General features: G+C 39.9%; 1 protein-coding gene and 1 long non-coding RNA gene across 37 annotated transcripts in view; one reads left to right on the plus strand and one right to left on the minus strand.

The window, feature by feature from the left end:
* Positions 1-22,263, plus strand: part of ERC1 (ELKS/RAB6-interacting/CAST family member 1) — a 536,900-nt gene that overhangs the window by 418,680 nt on the left and 95,957 nt on the right. The gene's annotated exons all lie outside the window — the stretch shown is intronic.
* LOC107967815 (uncharacterized) lies at positions 1,188-12,670 on the minus strand. Its single transcript, XR_010148233.1, has 3 exons — positions 11,763-12,670; positions 2,289-2,371; positions 1,188-1,674 (listed from the first exon to the last, which is right to left on the minus strand). It is a non-coding gene; the product is annotated as an uncharacterized LOC107967815 (long non-coding RNA).

Genomic DNA, 22,263 nt, shown 5'->3' on the forward strand with positions numbered 1-22,263 from the left:
TTAGGGTATTTTATACCTATGATTCCCATTAGGGACTTCATGGTTTTGACAAATACACTATCAAAGGGAAGTACATCACAAAGAACACTACTTGCAGGTCAAATATTGACTAATTTAGGGAATATATTTTGTGATATTTTGGTCTAATTTTTCAGTTTCAGTTTGTTGCTGTAATACACATAGGGAATTTTTAAAATATATGTATTTTAGATTTATGCTGTGTTTGTAAATTCCCATAAATACATAAAAGGACCATGCTAAGCTGTCTTTGGGGTGGCCACACTAGTGTATTTTCCTCTCACGTTTTACCATAAGCAGCAAGAAGAAACCAGGCCCCCACCTTCAGCACTTTAACTGGAAATCTACTTAGCTAGATCTCTGAGTTCATTCAGTACATTCTCCACTTTCTACACAACTGTAGGTGACATTGTTGCTAAAGTTCTGGTACTGCATATCAAGGATCCCAGTAACAAGTTCCTTGCTTCCCTTGAAGATCCAGTGGCAGCCTCCTAAAAGCCCCTATTTCAGCGAACAGCCAATTCAGGGCACTTGAGGTTTGCACTAGTCTCTCCTCAGAATCTTTCCAGGTCTTCCAGTTTCCGCCCACTACCCAGCTCCAAAGCCACACCAGCGTTTGAAGTTTTTGTTACAGTGTTACCCCATTCCCAGTTATGCCAAAATCTATTAGTTATCTACTACTGCATAAAAATTACCCTTAACTGAGTGGCTTAAAGTAGTAATTATTGTCTCACGCAGTGACTGAGGGTCAGGAATCTGCAGGCAGCTTAGCAGGTGGTTCTGACCCGGGGTCCTCTGTAGGGTTACTTAGGACACGAGAGCCAGCTTCTCCAGAAGTGACCCGAGAGAGGAAGAGAGCAACCAAAATGGAATTTGCAGTGTCTTCCATAACCGAACCTCAGAAGTGACATACCATCACTTCTGCCTTATTCTGTTCACACAGACCAACCCTTATATAGTATAGGAGGGGACAGCACAGTGATGCGAATACCTGGAGACAGAGATCCTTGCAAGCCATCCTGAAGGCTGACTACCACAGCAAGTGCATGAATTAACAAATTTGGTATGTCCATGCAGTGAAATGCTGCTCAGCAGTAGATAGAAATGAACTACAAATACACACAACAGGTTGGATGAATCGCAAAGACACACCGAGCAAAAATGGAGACACAGAAAAGTACATACTGTATGATTCCACCATACTATACAGTGTAAGAAAGCAGATCAGACAACAAAGCAGAACTTATTCATCGTTTCTTCCCCTCGTCAGCTCACTTGAGAGGCCTGCAAGGGGAAAGGGACAAGTTCCATTCTCTTTCACTCCTCTGCCTTCTTCATCTTCTGATGCTGCTTCTCTGGCCAACATTGTTTCCTTTGGGGTGGAGCAGCAGCCAAAAGATGCAAACCTGACAGCTTTCTGTAATATCACTTGACCCACAGAAAGCGCATGCATCCTCGCCGTGCCAAACGGTGAGAAATAGGCCGCCTCCGATACTTCTGTTTCCGTCTGCCATCTGTCTCCGTCTGCCATCTGTCTCCTTCTCAGATAAGCACAAGGCAAATCAACAAGTCTGATGGAATGAGATGCCAGTCTCCTTGACTTGTACTCACACTCAGTCTTTAGGAGTGGTTCTCTTTGAGCCCTCTCTGTCTTACCTAAGGCAAAGGGGACTCTTGTGAATGAACACGTAACTGTCCATGTGACAAGTCCTTCCAGCAGTAGCACTACGCTCACACCAGTCTTAGACAGATGGATGAAGGGCACCTGCTGAGGCAGTGGACTGCTGACAGTAGTGCCTTTTCAGCCACTGGCCGCTAAGCTGCCTTTATACATCTTGGTTGCTTAGCTCTTTTTTGTCACCTGCTTTGGGCCTTGGTCACCAATTCTATAACAACTGGAAAAGCCCATTCATCATACTATTAAAACTGTTTTACATTCTAAAAGAAGATAACAATGGTAGGATAAAACAGCAGAGAGCTCCTGAGTTGTTAGTGAATAAAGGGAAAATTAAATAGCAAGTATCGCAGCAGCTTAAGTGCTGCGGAAACTGTGGAAAGTAAAATGTTGTAAACATCTGTTCATCTCACTTAGTTTAAATCCTCGATAATGAGGCCAGCCTCAGAGAGCATTTATGTACCCATTTGTTTTGTATATGAATCTGTCATCTATAATGCCAGGTGCCTGTTTTATGACTGAGAAGACATTCCTCAAAACACATCTGTGTTAGGCACTGCCAGGGCCCCTTCACCTTGCCCTTGACGGTGCCTACTTCATATCTGCTGTGCACATCAGCATCAACCTCCCAGCTGTCCTGCATGATGTTATCTCCTTGATGGTGACTGTTGTTTTATCCTAGAAAATGAAAATTTGGTTAGAATATTCAGAATTTGACAGAAGAATGCAATTCCGAGAAAAACAGAAGATTACAGTTCAGTCTATATTTAATAATTCAAAGGCCCTTATTTTTTTATTTACTTATTTATTTTTAATAAAGACAGAGACTCACTCTGTTGCCCAGGCTGGAGTGCAGTGTGCAGTCATAGCTCCTGGCCTCAAGCCATCCTCCCACCTTGACCTCCCAAAGTGCTCAGATTACACACGTGAGCCACCACAACCGTCCTCAATGGCCCCTATTGACTAGTTAAGATAAAAATGTTAATCTTTTAAAAATTATTTTACCTCCTTTCAACCCTAAATTTGTGTATATTAAGTACTCAAATATATATACTTCTTCCTCTGAACCATTACAAACACTAAGATCAACTAGATTGTTCCTACTGATGGTATCCAAATTGTTTTGAAAGAAACTAGATGCAAACCATTTTTCATTCACTGTCCTCACTTCTGGAGGACAGTGCCTTGCACTTCCTCAGCTCAATCTCCACTTTAAACTTCTCTTCAAGACTCATCATGATAGGTTGGAATTTCCTAGCCTGAAGTCACTATTTTTCCTTATCATTAGCAAAGCCATTCTGTGCTTTTTTCCATTCACGTATTCATTTTCCCTTGGCTTAAGTTGAACAAATGAGAAGAAAGGAGGGAGGGAGGGAGCAGAGAGAAAGAGAAAGAAACTTTTCACTTGGACTAGAGTTGTTAATTGTATTTATTCTTTATGTTAAGCCAGGTTATTCTTGGTGTGATTATTTGTTCAAATCTAAGAATTCCCGTTCTATAACCATTCCTGTCTTGTTTTCCTGTTTGTATGTATAGCGTGGTACAATAGAAATAGTAACTGAGTGTCAGGAGACCTGAGCTCTAGATCCAACTCTGTTGATAAATAAGTATATAATCTTGAACGTAATAACACCATCAACGAATATCAAACACTTCACACTTTACAAAGTACTATTCAGATCCTTAATAGCGCCTAACCCTAGGGCTGTATGGGCAAAGCAGATCTCATAAATAAAAGGAGTGAGTGGTTTAAAGCCACAGCAGAAAAAGAACTGTGAGAAAGTAGGGGCCACATGGTGTTGTCTACAGAGGCAGGCACTTCTAATTCCAGCTCTTGTGACCATGTAAGATGCGAGCCCTGTGTTATTCACGCATCCATGTTTCCCTGGAGAATTCAGATTTTTATACAAATCTCTTTATGTCTAAGTGTTGGCAGCTAATGTGTTTTTTATTTTTATATAAATCAGTCCACAAGGCTGATTTAATTGTGTTTGTTTTAACACAAATAAGGCCACAAGCTGCCTGACTTGCCTCTTCGGGCTTTATCTTCCTCACCTATAATATTGGGTGGATAGATCAAATGATTTTAAAGTCTAAAATTCATTATTTTCTGTATTTTGATAAATCAACATATTTACCTGTAGCTGTATCATCTGCTAAAGGCTGACATTAAGAGTTTAAAAAGAAGCAAATCAAAAAGCATAAGAAAACGTGTGTAAAGATTGTTTAACTCTGTCTATAGAAATTTGCTTTTTTTATGAAAGTATTATTAAAAAGTATTGCATTATGAAGATGAAAAAATATTGGTTTTTTTGAATCCTTCAAAGAAATAGATCATATTTTGATGAATTCTGCTTGATTGGAGTTACTAATAAGTAAAAAGTCCAGAGGCTGGGAATATGGGGAAACCTGGACTCATCCCAGGCTCCTTTCATCCATCTGTTGCATTTTTTTGTCATCATTTCCAGATGTAGGAAAATCCCTCACAACAATTTGATAAGACTCTTCCCTTCATTTCCAGTGTCAAATCTAACTTGCCTTTCCTATCGTCAAACTGCTGCCTTTTATGATGCCACAGGGAATTAATTTATAAATCTTCTGTGTTTCCTGATCCCTCTTGAATTGTCTCAATGCAGATAAATCAACCTAGGTTTCCTGCCCATACGCTGGTGCCCTCCTCTCCCTGTTTCTTCTGTGTCCGTCAGGTGGTGTGATTTATAGCTGCCTTTCCTATGCTCATTGACCTTGGTCTGAGGATCTCATTAAGCATATGTAAAACTAGAAAGATTAGTTTGAGGGTCGTTCCCTCCTCCATTAAACTTCTCTTGGTGGGAACCAGTCAGACCAATATATTCCAAAAATCTGTTCCTGCTGCCTCTTTTGGTCTCTTTTGAACTAATGTAGATACTCATTAAAAGCAAATGTGAATTAGACAAGTGTGGTGGCATGCGCCTGTAATCTCAGCTACTCAGGAGGCTGAGGCAGGAGAATCACTTGAACCTGGGAGGCGGAGGTTGCAGTGAGGCAAGATCACACCACTGCACTCCAGCCTGGGTGACAAAACAAGACTCTGTCACACACACACAAAAAAAGCGAATGTGGAATTAAATGATATTTGCATTCAAGGATAATAGGAGTGGTGTTAAACTAGAATATTAGCTGTCACTGAGTGCCGTTTTCAGAAGCTGTAATTTACATGACCAAATGTATTATCACATGACTTTCTGGAAAACAGTATTCACGCCATTAGTCATCTCAAGAAAATACTGTTTAACGTCTAGGCAGCTGAGCCCTATTTTGAGTTCTTTATGTGAATTAATTCATTTAATCATCACTACAGCCCTCAGAAGTGGAGTTATCCTCATTTTACAGAGAGGGAAAGAGGTTAAGTAACTTGCCCTAAGTCGTAAGAGTAAGTAACTTGCCCTTGCCGTAGCTCATAAGTGGCTGAGCCAGGGCAGGATTCAGAGCCGATCATATCACTCCAGAGCTGACACTCCTGATCACTACACCAAAGTGTGTTACCATCATTACAGCATGTGCTTTTGGTGAGAGATTTCAATAGCCTTCAGCCATATTATTAATAACCCCATCATACTCTGTTGTAATAAATAGTACTTTAATCTACCCTTATTATAAATTACAGTGAAAATATATACATTACTGTAAAGGACTGCCCCCAATTTTAAAAAATTAATTCAGAATCCTGACAGGTCAAACTGTTTTCTAAATCTTGTGTTAAAAAGATGTCTTCTAATTTTAACAATTACCTTGTAAATAGTTGACTGGATTAATGAACAGCTGTACAGCAGAGCAGAGGGTAAAATGATAAGCTGATTTTTAAGCAGCTAAGTTCGAAAATCTGTGTGCTCATAACCCTAAATTACCATTGGAAATAATTTTGTTATTAAAATACTATTACTGTCATGTATACATAGACAAGATGTAGGCAAATCTGGTTCCAAAGTATTGCACAGCATTTATTAAGATAGTGTTTAGCCACCAGCATTTTTTTAATTTTAAGAATCAATTAATTTGCATACTTAACAGCTCATAGAGATGAGTGATTGGAAAGCTGTTGAAAAGTTCATAGAAAATAGTGACTGTTGAAGAAGGAACATCTATCATACCTGAAGTTCAATATTTTCCCCCTATATTTCAAAAGTTTTATGAAATATAAGAATTTAAATAAATAAATTGTTGAGCTTTAATACTAAAACAGTATTTGTGGTAGTTGGTTTTCAGGGTAGAGATGCTTAAAGTTTATGTTATTGCCAGCCTTGTTCCTGAATGGAGCATTTAGAATTGGATATGATGTTTTTCCTGGTCTTGCAGAAAATTACAACCTACTAATGGTTAAATCTAAAATTATGGGTTCTCAGAAAATAATTTGGAACATGTACAGTCTGGGCCTACCTAACTTTTAACAAGCTGATTCATTAGAAATACACAAAGAGATTGAATGGATATTACTGTGTTTAAATCTACATATGCACTTTACGAGCACACCCAAATTGCACACGAAACAAACACCAAACTGTCTCCTGAGACCCAGATTATAAAACACGCTTAGAGAAGCCTGGTTGGTTCTCAGTCATTGGCCTGAAGCCAGTGAAAGGACACAGTTGCATCATATTCCCCTAGTCTACAGTATTTAACATTTCTTAATTTCAATTTCTGCTAAATGAAAGATTCTTATAAATCAAGTTTTCTTTTCCTAACAAGTTTCCTCGCAATTACCTTCCTATCTTTTTTTTTTCTTTTTTTGAGATGGAGTCTCACTCTGTTGCCCAGGCTGGAGTGCAGTGGTGCGATTTTGGCTCACTGCAAGCTCCGCCTCCTGGGTTCATGCCATTCTTCTGCCTCAGCCTCCCGAGTAGCTGGGACTACAGGCACCCACCACCACGCCCTGCTAATTTTCTTGTATTTTTAGTAGAGACGGGGGTTTCACCGTGTTAGCCAGGATGGTCTCGATCTCCTGACCTCGTGATAACACCCGCCTCAGCCTCCCAAAGTGCTGGGATTCCAGGCGTGAGCCACCGCGCCCGGCCCCTATCTTATTATTGAGAAACAATAGCCAGGAAGAACAGAAGGAAACCTGTTTTTAAGGCTGGTTCTAGTTCAGCTAATTGCTATCTAGAGCTCTCTTTGTATTTAGACATCAAGACAACAGTCACAGCAATGTTCCCTAAGCCCGCATTGTCCTCCTGAATGGTAGATGAAATTACCAGCACCTGACTTGCAGCTCTTATGGCTGTGCACTGAAGTAACTATTTATCTTAATACATATTTTAACAATCTCAGATGAGACTAAGTGGGTCTCTTACTTTTGTGTCGTCTAGTAAGGAGCCGTAACTGAAATATCCTCCTTTTTATTACCATAATGATATAACTATAGGAAAAGAAAAAACATGAGCCATGATTGACAGAAATTACTCCCCTTGTCAGAGATCATTTCCTCTGTTGCTTAAAGCTTCTTGCAATGCAGCCCTTTTTTTTTTTTTTTTTTTTTTTTTTTTTTTTTTTTTTTTTTTGAGACAGAGTCTTGCTCTTTCGCCCAAGCTGGAGTGCAGTGGCACGAGCTTAGCTCACTGCAACCTCCGCTTCCTGGGTTCAAGCGATTCTCCTGCCTCAGCCTCCCGAGTAGCTGGGACTATAGGTGCCTGCCACCATGCCCAGCTATTTTTGTATTTTTAGTAGAGACAGGGTTTCACCATATTGGCCAGGCTGGTCTCGAACTCCTGACGTTGTGATCTGCCCACCTCAGCCTCCCAAAGTGTTGGGATTACAGGCGTAAACCACTGTGCCCGGTCACAAAAAAAATTTTAATTGAAATGCATGCAGCCAGGCATGGTGGCTTATACCTGTAATCCCAGCACTTTGGGACGCCAAGGCAGGCAGATCACTTGAGGTCAAGAGTTTGAGACCAGCCTGGCCAACATGGTGAAACCCCGTCTCTACTAAAAATACAAAAATTAGCCAGCCATGGTGGTGCACACCTGTAATCCCAGCTACTCCAGAGGCTGAGGTGGGAGGATCGCTTGGACCCAGGAGGCAGAGGTTGCAGTGAGCCAAGATTGCACCACTGCACTCCATCCAGCCTGGGCAACAGAGCAAGACTTCGTCTCAAAAAAAAAAATACATTAAAAAGTACACATGTCTAAGTATACATGTCAGTGAAATTTTACACACTTATGTAACCAGCATCTACATCCAGGAAGCAGATGATTGCCGACACCCCAGCAACCAGTTCTCACACTCCGTTTTCAGGTACCATCCCCTGCCTATTCCTGCAGGAGTAACTGCTCTACTGAATTCTGACAGTATTGATTAATTGTATCTTAAAAAATCAAAACTTAAAGATTTTCTGTCAACAGAGCAACCAGGGACCCAGAGGCAGAAGCCAGGGGAGCCACCACAGGCAGAGGGCACAGCCTTGAGTCAGAGGATTGTTCTCAGACCTTGAAACCTAATGGAATTTTCTCTGCTGGATTTCAGACTTTCTTGGGGCTGATGAGCCCTTTTTTTCTTCCAGTTTTTCCCTTTTGGAATGAGAATGTCTATCATATACTGGTCCCACCGTTGTATTTTGGAACCTGATAACTTGTTTTCTGTTTCGCATATTGACAGATGGAGAAGATGGATCATACTTAGTCTCCCTCATACCCAACTCAGATTAATTAGATGAGGAGATTTGGGACTTTCAAGTGATGCTGTTTAGATGGAATTTTGGATTTAGAGTTGTGCCATAGTGGGTTAAGATTTTGGGGGATACTGGAATGGGGTGAACATATGTTGTGTATGGGACAGATAAGAATTTGGTGGGACTAGAAGGCAGGCTGTAGTAGATGGAATGCCCCCCAAAACACATGCCCTCCCCAAACTTATAGCCCCCAAAAAACATTATGTCCACGTCCAGTTCCTATAACCTGTAAATGAAACCATATTTGGATAAAGGGTCTTTGCAGATGGGATTAAATTAAGGATTTCAAGAAGAGATCATTCTTGATTATCCAGGTGGGGCCCTAACCCTAATGACAAGTCCTTGTGAGACACAGAGAGAAGACAGATACAGAAGATAAGGTGATATAAAGGCAGAGGCAGAGATTAGACTGGGTGGCTATGAACCAAGAAATGTCCACAGTCACCGAAGCCAAAAGAGGCAAGGAAGGATGCTCCCTTAGCGTCTCCACAGGGAATATGGCCCTGCCAACACCATACTTTTGGACTTGGGGCTGCTAGAACTGTGAGAGAGTAAATTTATGTTGTGTTTATGTTGTTTGTGATCATTTCTTATGGCAGCTCCAGGAAACTAACACATGGAGTAGGTAACACAGCTTCTCGAGTCCTTCATGTATGACAAGCTTGTTGCCCCTGAATGTATTAGAGTTCCCCTTTATTTGAAGGAGAAAGGTGAATACATTATCTCTGCTTAATCACTAGCATTTGTTGATATATGCAAAGAAGACATTCTTAAGACAGCCTGGGGGCAGAAGAGGTCAAATAATATTTTTGGAGAAAGGAGAATACTAAGAGACTAATAAGAGTTAGCCTTGGCCGGGCGTGGTGGCTCACGCTTGTAATCCCAGCACTTTGGGAGGCCGAGGCGGGCGGATCAGGAGGTCAGGAGATCGAGACCACGGTGAAACCCTGTCTCTATTAAAAATACAAAAAATTAGCCAGGCATGGTGGTGGGCACCTGTAGTCCCAGCTACTCAGAGAGGCTGAGGCAGGAGAATGGTGTGAACCCGGGAGGCGGAGCTTGCAGTGAGCCGAGATTGCGCCACCGCACTCCAGCCTGGGTGACAGTGACTCTGTCTCAAAAAAAAAAAAAAAAAAAAAAAATTAGCCTCATGAATGAGCTAGAAAAGGAGCTCTTAGGCAGAGGGATCATTGTGGCCAGGGGTGCTGAAGCATGAAGCATCCTGAGATCAGGGAGCCATAGAAGGCTTCTTATTACCAAGTCTGCACTACTCCTGGGCAGTGACGTGAGACTCCAGAGCCAGGAGGAGACAGGTCACGGAGAGCCCTGGATTGACAATGCTGAGAGTAGCTTGGACTTGCTCCTATAGGTGATGCCAAGCCATGGAGAGGCTTTTAGTCTCACTGATGTTTTCAGAGTTTTCTTTTATAGATAAATCAATCACTCTGGCAGCTAATGGAGGAAGTTAAGGGGAGCCTGGAGTAAGAAGATGGTAAGATTAAAAACAGGGAGACTGTTTAAGAATCTATTCCAGTTGCCCAAATATGAAATGATGAGGACAAGAATATAGGGTAGTTGAGATGGAGTAATGTATTCACTAGGCCATTCTGTGTATCAAACACCACCTAATCTTAGTGCCTTAACACAGTAAACGCTTATTTCTTGGTTACACAAAGTCCACCGCAGATCTTGCCGGCTCTATGAGGAAGCTGCCCTCCATGCAGCAATTCAGTAATCCAATTCTACTGAAAATTTCCTCCTTTAGCTCTTTCAGTATGAGGCCTTCTTGGTCACTGTGGCAAAGGAACAAGTAATTGGTGGTTCCCGTGCTGTTTCTTCTATGCTTGGGTCCCACGGTCACTACCCACAGACCACTGGCCAGTCAGATGTCTGGTCTGGCCAAGTAAGTGGAAGTGGTCTCCCTAATTAAAATGAGTAATCAAGAAGAAAGGCCATATATGGAAGAGAATATAACATGCTTATTTTTAGTAGAGTTGAATTCGAGGTTATTTATACCCAAATAGATATGTCAAGAAAGCCATTGGCTGGAGATGCTCCAGGTAAAGATGAGAGCTAGAAATGATAATTTTGGAGTCATCAGAACAGAAATACTACTTAAACCCATGAAAATGGAATAGCTTGCTTAAGAGAGAATATAGGCAAGTTATACTTACTTTTTACTGTTTTCTGACACATACTAAAATATTAACACAGGCCATTCTTTTCATCCTTATAGATTATAGTTCAATGAGCATATGCCCTCTGTAAGCCTGTTGGTAATGGATTTCAGAATTGGCTCTACTGGATATGCATTGCTAGGAGTTTTTATGCAGTTCTAGGGTTTTTAAGACCTTTTTTTCATGTCTTACATGTGTTGAAAATGCTTTAAGCATTTATGGCACAATAGATCACAGGTGATTGTGATCTTATATACCCCATAGCCATTTTGCTGATTTGATATATAAATTAATAAAGCTCTGTTCCTGGAAATGAGGATAATGCTACATGAATACTCCAAAGAGTTAACATAAATGTAGTCTTGAAAAGCACTCCCTCAAGAAAAGAATTCTGTCCAAATCCTATTAATTCCCGGGTATTTTGCCTATTTTCCTTTAAAGCACCTTACATTAAAAAATCTGTTTTGCATTCAGTCTCTAAGCAAAAATATGTAGTGCCTTTAAAGAAACAACAACAAAAAAACCCTTGAGTAGGTTAATCTCTCCATTTTAAGTTACACACTTATTTCATGAACTAATCAAACTTGTCGTTAAGGCTTCATTAATTTCCTCTCCACTCATGGGGTGGGATGGTTGAATCATAGCGGGGCTGTGTGTGTCTGGAAGTGACCTTTGTATATTTGGGTGGTAAATTATACTTCAAAATACCAGTAGACATTTTATTAAAATTTTTATTTTCTTTGGTAGATTATTTCCTTCTAATTATAGTAGTAAACAGTGGTATGTTATGATTAGTGATTAGCTTATAACAAACATCTAAACAGGGATAAGTCAGCCTGTTTAGCGATAAACCTGTCTCTTGATATATTTAGAACCGATCACTAGCCAGTATGGCTCCATATATTTCTAGGACAGTGTAACCCACAGTGACATAAATTAAAATTTTTTAAAAATCAAGGATACAGTAAATACCAACTGTCTATTAATATTAATTAATAAATCAATACATTTAAAAAATAATAAAGTTTAATTTTTCAAATTGATAAAAGTAAAAATTACTAAATTGATACATTACTGAGTTAATAAAATTAACATTTACTACTATTAATCTAAATGGGAAGGTGAAACATGGGACAAAGAATGAATTTTTCTGAACCTAAAAACTGGAAGGAAAGTCAAAAGTACTTACCAGACCATGCTTAGGATGCCCAGAGGTACTGTCAGTTCATCTCCCGGAGGTGGGGTTAGTTTAGTCACCACCAAAATAAAACTGTGGTCAAACCATGAATTTTGGAGTATTAAATGAACCCAGTTGTGGATTCACTATGGTCAAATTACTACAAGAACTGGGACTGGAATAGGTTGCCCGGCCCTAGAAGTTTCCTAGTTGATTGAGTTGAGGTCTGATTAAGTTGAGGTCACTTCCAGACACACACAGTCCCACTCTGATTCAACCATCCCACTCCAGGAATGGAGAGGAAATTAATGAAGCCTTACTGACAAGTTTGATGAGGGAGGGAGCAGCTATGTTGGCATGTCTTCTAAGAGCTGTTTCTGACTTCTGGTGCCCAGCAGTAGTCCAGCTATGGTAGCTGATCAGTTGCTGGCTAATTACCTAATCCTATTGGCAAGATGAATGTTTCAATTCCCTGCTGTGCCTTTAATCATAATTGTCTTTTATTCATTCAGTTTGAGGTCTTCCTGGTTCTTGGGATGTTGAGTCATTCTCAGTTGAAACCTGGACATGTTGGATGTTATGCTATATGACTCTGGGTCTTACTTAGACTTCTGTTTTAGCTGGTTTTCTTTGACACCACTCCAGCAGGGGAAGAATGGGGTGCTGCCTCAGTATTGCCCAGTGGAGGTAGAAGTCCAGTTTCTCCCACTTGGACCCTGCTGACACTCAAGGGGTGGAGGCTTCTTGTTACTCCTAGGTGGAGATGGGTATTCATGTCCCCACTAGGCTTCACTGGTGTATCCCTGCCTGGTTAGGGTAGGAAGGCCTCCACTAACACTGTGGGGGTGAAGGAAGGGGGGCCTGGTTACTGCTGTGCAATAGTGAAGGTCCTGACTCCACCAGGAGACATGGCTGTTACTGCTCCATGGAGGTGGAATTCTAGAATCCTCACCTAGTCTCTAGTGACACTGTGGAGGGGAGACTTCATTGCTGATGGTTGGAGATTATAGCCCTGCCTCCCTCGGCTTTCCCTGACACCTTCCAGTGGAGCAAGGAGAGGCTGAAGCACCTCCTCACAACCTGGTGAGCATGGGGCCCGCCGCTTGGTCTTTACTGACATGAGTGACAGTGGGACCACGTGGTCTTTGGAATACAGTGATTGTTGTCCCACAGGTTTCTATGTTGCTAGGCTGTCCCTTTCCTTTGGAGGCTTCTTTGGCTAGAGAGAGTGGGCTCCTGTTGAAGCTTTTTTGGTTTATGCCTGTTGGCATTTCCTGGTTGTTGGCTTCTTCAGCTCTACCTCTGGATATATAAGGCAAAAAGAAGATCCAGGGAGCTGCAGGTCACAGCACTCCTGACTGATCTGCCTTCTCTCTGCCTTTTTAGTGTTTGTCTGTGTCTATAGTTCTTGTACTTTTATACTTAGTGTGCTGGAGAAAAAAAAATATTCCTGATACTTCTTAAAGACAGTAAGGCAGACTATTCAGGGGACCACTGAGATGAGGATTTGTGTTAGAGGGCAGAGATCGGGCTCAACTCAGAATACACAAGGACCAATGGAGATGTGTAGCCAAGGAGCAGGGTGGGGGTCAGTGATGGAAAATTACTAAGAAGAAATGTCGTGGCTGGGGGATTCTTGCCAGACCTACTCAACAGGAGTTGCTGAAGACAAGCCAGAGAGATGACATATTGATAGTGGGAGATGAGGAATTTGATCAGATCTCATGAGTGATCAGGCCTCAAAGGTGGGGATTTATTTTTGAAGGAAGACTTAAGCAAACTACCTTTTCTCTTTAGGAAAATAAAATGTATGTTCTGGGCTTAGATATCTAAGTAATCCGTAGGTTGAATTTTAATGCTTACATGCAGATAACCGATTTTTTTAAGTTATAATTTTCATTACTACCTCATCCCTTAGCCCAAGTCACATATTTACCTGTTTTGGAAAACCATACCTCTGGCAGCAGTTGAGCTTTGATGTCTAGTATCATTACTTTATTCAGCTTCCAATTCATTTTAAGTGGTCCTTAATGGGTATTCATTTCTTATCAGAATCAATCTATACCTGATACTTGTATATTTCTGGAAATCAAAGTTTTTCAAATATTTGGATTTATAAAATTATAAGTGGAAATATTTCAACAACTATGAAGAGATAGATAATTTAAGATAATTTTCTATAATTAACAACTTTTTTTAGAAAAGCCCGATTTTAATAAATGGTGGTTTTCTGTTTTTTTCTTCTACAGAAAAGACTGAAAGCCATTTAGCTCAGTTGTACAAAAAAGAAACTTTAGAGAATAGAGAAAATCAAGAGTGCAATAGTAGCTGTGGGAAAATTTTAACAATGTAACCACGTATGTTTGTACAGATACATATATACAGAGAAATCCTTTTATAATGAATAGTCAGAGTATAGGAGAAAAAAATGGTATTGGAGAGTTTGGCCTTATATCATTTGCTTTCAATCTGAATGGTTCAGTAAGAATCTAAAAATGCCTTTATATCCTCTGGGTTTATTTAAAGATACTTCACTGTATGTACACACAGGTGTATAGTTGGTTTATGTTTTGACTCAGTTATATTCTTTTCTTACCACATATGGACCATGATTTTGTAAAAAGAAAAGATAAAATTCCCTCAGAACATCTAGCTTTAAGAACTTTGGCTGGGCGTGGTGGCTTACGCCTGTAATCCCAACACTTTGGGAAACTGAAAGGCAAGAGGATCACTTGAGCCCAGGAGTTAGTGATGAGCCTGAGCAACGTGGGGAAACCTCATCTCTACATAACAAAAATTTTAAAAATTAACTGGGCGTAGTGGTGCACATCTGTAGTCCCAGGCCTTAGGAAGCTGAGATGGGAAGATCGCTTGAGCCCAGGTGGTCAAGGCTGCAGTGAGCTGTGATTGTGCTACTGCACTCCAGCCTGGGCGACAGAGGAGACCCTGTCTCAATTTAAATATCAAAAAGAACTTTTATTCTTGTGATCTAAAGTTCTTCTTTTTTTTCCTTTAGAGAGAACACGTGTGTGTGTGTGTGTGTGTGTGTGTAAAGTGCTTGGATTCTTGAAGTTCACTTTCTCTGCTTGCTTAGCTGTTCTTCAAGCAGGAGAAAATATGCTGTATTTATGTGATTATAAAAAGCATTGCCAGGCACGGTGGCTCATGCCTGTAATCCCAGCACTTTGGGAGGCCGAGGCGGGCAGATCACGAGGTCAGGAGATTGAGACCACGGTGAAACCCCGTCTCTACTAAAACGACAAGAAAATTAGCCAAGTGTGGTGGCGGGCACCTGTAGTCCCAGCCACTCCAGAGGCTGAGGCAGGAGAATGGCGTGAACCCGGGAGGTGGAGCTTGCAGTGAGCTGAGATTTCGCCACTGCACTCCAGCCTGGGTGACAGAGTGAGACTCCGTCTCAAAAAAAAAAAAAAAAAAGCATTAAGCAATTTAATTTCTGTATATTTAGTAAGGAAATGATCATACTTTAAAAAAAACTTTTTAGGCCGGGCACAGTGGCTCACGCCTGTAATCCCAGCACTTTGGGAGGCCAAGGCAGGCGGATCACGAGGTCAGGAGATTGAGACCATCCTGGCTAACACAGTGAAACCCCATCTCTACTAAAAATACAAAAAATTAGCCAGGTGTGGTGGCGGGCTCCTGTAGTCCCAGCTACTGGGGAGGCTGAGGCAGGAGAATGGTGTGAACCTGGGAGGCGGAGCTTGCAGTGAGCCGAGATTGCTCCACTGCACTCTAGCCTGGGTGACAGAGCAAGACTCCTCTAAAAAAAAAAAAAGAAAAAAGAAATTTAGTATTCTTGTTTTCGTGGCCTCTGTATCTGTAAAATACAACTGTACACTCAGTGATATGGTTTAGCTTTGTGTCCCCAACCAAATCTCATGTTGATTGTTGTTCACAGTGTTGAAGAAGGGGCCTGATGAGAGGTGATTGGATGGGGGCAGCATTCCTCCCTGTTGTTCTCATGATAGTGAGTGAGTTCTCTTGAGATCTGATGGTTTAAAAGTCTGCGATACTTCCCCCCTCACCTGTGCTCTCACTCTCTCCTGCCACCATGTAGAAAAGGTGCTTGCTTCCCTTTCACCTTCCGCCATGATTGTAAGTTTCCTGAGGCCTTCCAGTCATGTTTCCTGTGAAGCCTGAGGGACTGAGTCACTTGAACCAATTTTCTTCATAAATATACCCAGTCTCAGGTAGTTCTTTACAGCAGTGTGAGAGCAGACTAATACACTCAGCCACTCGGATAACCTAAATTACAGACATACTGTGGTAAATGTTCTTGGATCCTGGCCATTGTTCACTGATTTTTAGAATAACAGAATGCACTTGCCTGCATTTTCTTCTTTTCTTTAGATATGGTGTTGAGTCTCACTGGATCCAGCTAATAATTCCCTTTAAACATTCTGTTCTTTGAGAACAGATACAGCTGGGAGAAATGATCCTATGACATTAAAACTAGAATTGGATTGCATTAGGTTTATTGCAAGGATGTGAGATCTGTACTCCAAAGTGGGGCAGTGACCAGGAGCAAAGGCTCAACCACTCTTTGTTTTTGAACAGTTTCATTTTAGGTACTGCACTGGGCCATTATAGGCAAATTGGCCCAAAAGATATTTCACTCCTGGAACTTAAGTTCATGACCAACTTTTAGGAATGGCTTTTTAGATCTGACTGTTACTTTTTCACCAGAATGTACCATAATTATATACCATGGCCTTGCCAGAAAACAGGAAATCTTTCAAAAATTAGGAGTGGAATAGAAATTTTGTAGTTTTTTTTTTTTCAGTTTTAAAATGTTGAATGTGTTTTTATCCTTGTGTTAATATATGTTTGAAGAGAGAAAATATAGGCTGCTCTTCTCCAGAGTTCGAAGTTAAAGTCTGCACAGCATATGGGAAAGTGCTAAATATACATGGTAATTGGAATTAACCATTAAGATGAACATACTCATTCTGGCAGCTAAGAAGGGATATCTTCAGCTCAGGGAAAACTATAAGCTATGTTTGTAAGTCCGCCCAGCTGAGTTATGTGTCTGTGTTATAGAAGCCAGGAATCCCATGCAAGCGTTTCTAAGGATTACAAAAACGGTCATGATGAGATGGAAGAGAACAGTTTCTTAAGAACGAGCAGATAGACCAAAAAAAAATTTTTTTTTTATTTGCTTTCTACCAAGAAGGGGGAAAAAAGTAGTTTTCATGGGAAATATGTTGAAAGAACAGATGTCTTGTGAGCTTAATTCCATAAATGGTGATGTGCCCAAGAATACCCTGAGATAAGAAGAAAAACTACATGGAGTCTTTAAAAAAAAAAAAAAAAATCACTGAGTCCTAAAGTAAATAAGTGAATATCCATAATCAACAATTTTCCTTTTCATATTAAATCTATTTGTGTGGAAGGAAATGAAGGAGAAAACTTTACGTGTAAACTGGAGTCCCTGGATTCTAGAGTTCTTTTGTGAAACTAGTGTAAGGAACAGAAATTGTCTTTTTATCTGAGAAAAAACTGTGCTAGTTGAGATGTCTGTTTTCTTTGCTTTTGACTGAGATAACTCACTGTGGTAACACTGGGTTTTAAATTCTGATTGGTAACTATATATCTATTTTTGTTTAATACAAAGAGGAAAATGAATTATTTAATAAAGGAATTTTTATAGAAAAAGCATTCAAAATGTTAGACTCATTGCCAAAAAATATATGTCGTCCTTAATCGTAGGAAAGGTGGGAGCTACAAACCTATCATTGTTTTGCACCAGTCATGGAAAATTGATTCTTGAATTCAACAAACATATAAAGGATTTTATCTAAGCTGGCAATTTTACTAGGTACTGAGTTGATAGAAAGATGAATGAGACTCTGTCACAGCCCTCATAAACTCAAATCTATTGGAAGAAAAGATACGTAAACAGATGATTAGAATCTGTTTCAGAAAGCGCAGAAAGTCTTTTGTTCCAAACCTCAAGAAGCTGCATAAGCTTTTACCACCTCTAAAAATTTGTCATGTGTGGTTGAGCTCATGTGAGAGAATGGTGTCAGAATCAAAGAGGGGGCTGAAAGATAAAGATGAGGTGTGTGAGCCTATGCAGCAGCTGCCCAGGGGCTAGCAGACCTAGTTATGACTAGAAGGACTTGGGTTTACAAAATGCCTATACAGAGAATGGAGGTGAGGCATTGAGCTCACAAGAGGTGGGGAGTTGGAACCGAACCTCTGCTGAAGATGGGTCTGTTAGAGGCTTGCTGTGCAGAAAAGCAAGACTCATTCAGTCAAACATCTACCAGTGACAGATGACAAAGAAGCTTTTCTCTGCCCTGACTCTGGGAAGGAGCCCAGAGTCGGCTCTAAGAAACCAAAGTTATCAAGCCTGTACCTTCCCCAGGTTTAGACTAAAAATTTATGTCACTACTTGTCTGGGAAGTTCCTACCTGAAGATCACAAAGAAAGAAATGTACATGGTCCTTACCCATTCATAGTAAGATAATGGCAAACTGAGGTGTTTGTGACCAAAATCGAGAATTTAACAACACACTCAATTAAGCAGGCTGTGCACATTGGGAACTCTGATACTCTCCTGGTGGGAATGCAAAATGTAGACCTCTTATAGAGGCAGTTTGGCAATATGTAGTAACATTGCTTATCTGTGCGTTGACTTTGTGACCCAGAAGCTTTACTTCTAGAAATTGGTCCCACAGACACATCTTCAAAAATACAAAATAACATATACACAAGGGAATTCATTGCTATAATATTTGTAATAGCAACAGATTCAAAATAACCCAGTTGTGCCACAGTGGGATATTTGTTGTCAATTATAGTATATCCATCAGAGTGGAATACTGTGCAGCTGTAGAAAGGGATGAGAAAGATCTCTATTGATATGGAGCGATTCCCAGAACATACTGTTAAATGAAAAAGCAAGATGCACAGTAATGTATTTAACATATTACTTTTTATGTAAGAAAAGGGGTAACATGTGCAATTATATGAGTATATGGTTGCTAATAATTGCAAGAAGAAACAATTGAAAGACAAATCAAAAATTTACCCAAAAAAGTTACCTCTAAAAAGGAGGGAACAGGATAGAGGAGACAGGGGTGGAAGCAAGCCTTCTGTGATTATACCTAGTTATATAGTTTTGACTCTGGAATCAAATGAATGTATCACATAATCAAAAATAAAATTAGATCTGAAAAAACGAAAAAAGCAGTCCTTGAAGTTTAAAAACAAACAGAAACAAATGAATCTAATTATATATTAAATTGTTGACATTCACATTGAGCAAATAATTATTTCAGCCAACTTTATAATACAGATTTTTCTCTGTACATCTCAGTAGGATAAACTCCAAGTAAAAGAACAGAAATGCAAAGATTTTTTTTTTAATGGTCTCACTCTGTTTCCCAGGCTGGAGTGCAGTGGCACAATCACCACTCACTGCAGCCTCAACCTCCCAGGCGCAATCGATCCTCCCACCTCAGCCTCCCAAGTAGCTGGGACTGCAGGCACATGCCACCGTGTCTGGCTAGTTTTTGTATTTTTTGTAGAGATGGGGTTTCACCATGTTGCCCAGGCTGGTCTCAAACTCCTGGGCTCAAGTGATCCTCCCTCCTCAGCCTCCCAAAATGCTGGAATTGTAGACGTGAGCCACTGTGCCTAGCCCAAATAGATTTTAGAGTTCATCCTGAAGGCATATTGATAGTAATTCTATTGGTTTTGAATTTTAAAAGCATTATATTGTTAGAGAAAACAAATAACAAGTAATTATGTTATTGTTAGGAACCAAAATTTTTCAGCATAAGAGAAAAAAATATAAAATATAAAATCAAAGTAGTTTAGTAAACCCGGTCTTCAAGACTGAGATCTGTAATCTTAAATCTGAATTTAAAACATTACTGTTAACCAATAATTTTTTCCCTTTTAAAAAAATATGTATTTCCTATCTCTGACTGAACCAGACTAGAAGAAATGATAAATAATAAACACCCCTGCAGCCGGATTGTGGTTTCCCACTTAGTCTGTGTATGGTATGCTGCTATAACAAAGTCGGTAGGTAGGTAGTTTATAAAGAACAGAAATTTATTTTTTCACAATTCTGGAACTGGGAAGTCTAAGATCAAGGCACCAGCAGGTTTGGTTGTCTGGTAAGGGCCGCTTTTGACTTTTAAGATGGTACCTTGTTGCTGTATCCTCCAGAGGGCAGGGATGCTTTGTCCTTGCACACATCTATTCATTTACTCATTTGTTTATGTAATGAGTTCCCTAGTAAACTTCAGTGCTGACAAATGAGTTTATTTTCTTTTCTCCTACTTTTTTTTTTTTTTTTTTTTTTTTTTTTTGAAACAAGGTCTCACTCTGTCAACCACGCTGGAGAGCAATGGTGCGATCATGACCCAAGGCAGCCTTGACCTTCTGGGCTCAAGCAATCCTCCCACCTCAGCCTCCAAAGTACCTGGGACTGCACACAGGCATGTGACATCATGCCCAGCAATTTTTTTTTATTTTGTAGATACAGGGTCTGGTTATGTTGCCCAGGCTGGTCTCAAACTTATAGGCTCAAGCAGTCCTCCCACCTCAGCATTCCAAAGTGCTGGGATTACACGTGTGAGCCATCACGCCTGCCCTCTCTTAATATTTTTTAAGAGCAAAAGCATTATTTACTTACATGGCTGCACATTGGCTTATTTTATATACCTTTATTGAGATATGATTCACATCCCATGCAATTTACCCGTTTAAAATATGCCATTCCATATTGTTTAGTAAATCACAGAAATGTGTAACCATCACTACAATACCCTATTTTTTAAAGTATCTTTTTCTAGTATTATTTCAGTGTCATCACTTTTTATATATTAAATACATTTTGACAAATTGAAAGCATTATTGATTTTGCTGCTCAAATTGTTAAATGTAGCCATTGTCCCTTTCCCCCAGGCCTGGCAACCACTGATCTACTTTCTCTATATATAGATTTGCCTATTCTGGAGATTTCATATAAGTGAAATAATATACTATGTTGCCTTTTGCAGGACTTCTTTAACTTGGCATCATGTTTTCAAGGTTCATTGATATTTGTAGCATGTATCAGTACTTCATTCCTTTTTATGGCTAATAGCTCATTATATGGATATGCCTGATTTTATGTATCCATTCATAAGTTGTTGGATCTTTGGGTTGTTCCTCTTTTTTGACTATAATAAATAATGATGCCGTGAACATTTGTGGGTACTTTTTTGCATGGAAACACGTTTTCAGTTATCTTGAGTATATACCCAGGATTGGAATTGCTAAGTCATATGGTAATTGTATGTTTGCCATTTTAAGGAACTACCAAAATGTTTTGCAAAGAGACCTTACCACTCTACAATCCCACCAGCAATATATGACCGTCCCTACACATTCTCACCAACACTTGTTATTGACTTTTAATAGCCACCCTGGTGGATGTGATGTGGTATCTCATTATGGGGTTTTGTTTGTTTTGTTTTATATTGTATTGCTTCTCCGTTGTTACTGTAGATCACTGTGGCTTTGATACACATTTCCCTATTGGTGTTGCACATCTTTTCTTGTGCTTACTGCCTATTTGTGAATCTTCTTTGTTGATTGAAAAGATTCAAATCCCTTGCTCATTTTTAATTGGGGTATTTGTATTTTTATTATTGAGTTGTAAGAGTTCTAGACACAAGTCCTTTATCATATATATGATTTATAAATATGTTCTCCCATCCTGTCGTTCTCTTTTCACTTTCTTGTTGATACTGTTTACGGCATAAAATTTTATAAATTTTGATGTGCTCCGATTTATTTTTTTTTTCTTTTGCCACTTTCGCTCTTTGGGTATATTATCCAAGAAATCACTGCCTAACCCAGGCCTCAAAGATTTACTCTTATGTTTTGTTCTAAGAGTTTTATAGTTTTAGCTTTTCCATTTAGGTCTTTGGCCCATTTTGAGTTTATTCTTTTATATGTTCTGAGACTGAGACTTAATGAGTTTGACATCATTTTCTTTGCATGTCTATTTCTATTTGTCCCACACCATGGGATGAAAAGAGTATTCTTTCTCCATTAGATTGTCTTGGTACCCTTACTGGAAATCAGTTGACCATAAAAAAATGATGATTTGTTTCTGGACTCTCAATTTTGTTTCATTGATTTCTTTGTCCATCTTTATGCTGATAACACACTGTAGGTAAACCTACTATTTACTGTAGGATCTGAAATCAGAAAGTATGAGTCTTCCTAACTTTATTCTTCTCATTCAATATTGTTTTGGCTATTTTTGTATTTTTGTATTTTTGTTTTTTGTTGTTGTTGTTGTTGTTTTTGTGACGGAGTCTTGCTCTATCGCCCAGGCTGGAGTGCAGTGGCGTGATCTGGGCTCACTGCAAGCTCCACCTCCCGGGTTCACGCCATTCTCCTGCCTCAGCCTCCCGAGTAGCTGGGACTACAGACGCCCACCGCTGCGCCCGGCTAATTTTTTGTATTTTTAGTAGAGACGGGG

The sequence above is a fragment of the Pan troglodytes genome, chromosome 10 (genome assembly GCF_028858775.2).
Source record: "Pan troglodytes isolate AG18354 chromosome 10, NHGRI_mPanTro3-v2.0_pri, whole genome shotgun sequence".
In the NCBI taxonomy this organism is placed as follows: Eukaryota; Metazoa; Chordata; class Mammalia; order Primates; family Hominidae; genus Pan; species Pan troglodytes.